This window comes from Populus euphratica, unplaced genomic scaffold (genome assembly GCF_000495115.2).
Source record: "Populus euphratica unplaced genomic scaffold, PopEup_1.0 scaffold1057.1, whole genome shotgun sequence".
NCBI classification, from domain to species: domain Eukaryota; kingdom Viridiplantae; phylum Streptophyta; class Magnoliopsida; order Malpighiales; family Salicaceae; genus Populus; species Populus euphratica.
In genome coordinates this window covers 24997-25904 of record NW_011500921.1, presented here as the reverse complement: position 1 = coordinate 25904, position 908 = coordinate 24997, and positions in this window count along the sequence as shown.

The following is a 908-nucleotide window of genomic DNA, read 5'->3' as shown; positions in this document are numbered from 1 at the left end:
ACATGTTAGTATCAAACATTAAAGTCCATATTAAGTTTACATTATACTTATTCTAACACCATTAGTATAACCTTTTCACCTTGACATAATAAACTTAACTAAACATAATGAAAGAAAGAAAAATAAATAAATATAATAAGAATATAAATAAGATAAAAGTTAACTAAGTAAAGGAAAAGAATTGAAAGGCATAAACAAGATATTAATGAAAATAAAACTTAAATATTACAAAAATACAAAGAGAGAAAGCAAGAGCATGATCTTGATCTAGATACCAAGATGCTTAAATGCATGACAAATGCCTCCTTTTATTGGCCAAAATTAGGAACTATTTATTTGATGACTAATTGATGAGTGGGTGACCAACTCTTGACATGATGATAATCTTTATCTTCTCTTGTCTGCCTAAAACTTTATTGATAACGTCAGAATTAGAACCACTTGAAAACATAAAAGTTATAGGAAATTGTCTCAGATTTCTAGAAAAAAAATATTGCGGTCATTTGGATTTCTAGAACTCCAGATATGGGCCAAACACTGAACAATGTTTAGGTTGTAGGACAGATTCAAACTTCTTCTTTGTTGCTACAATTTGGACTTGAAAATAGCCTTTCTAAATCTTGGGCTCTTATAAAAGTTGTAGGCCTATGTCTTACCTTTCTATCCATATAAAATGGACCTAAATCCAAGATCTACAGCTCTAGATATGACCCAATTACTGAATAGTGTTCCGGTTTGGACTGCACCAACATCTGTTTTCTAAGTTTGGCCATCTTTTTGTCCTTTCATTTTCAGTTCTTGAACTCATCAAGCAATCATTTCATTTATGTGATAAGCCTGCATTTAAAATGAATATTTTCCACAAATTAAAGGTATCTTGTATTATTAGATATGTTATTATAAAACAC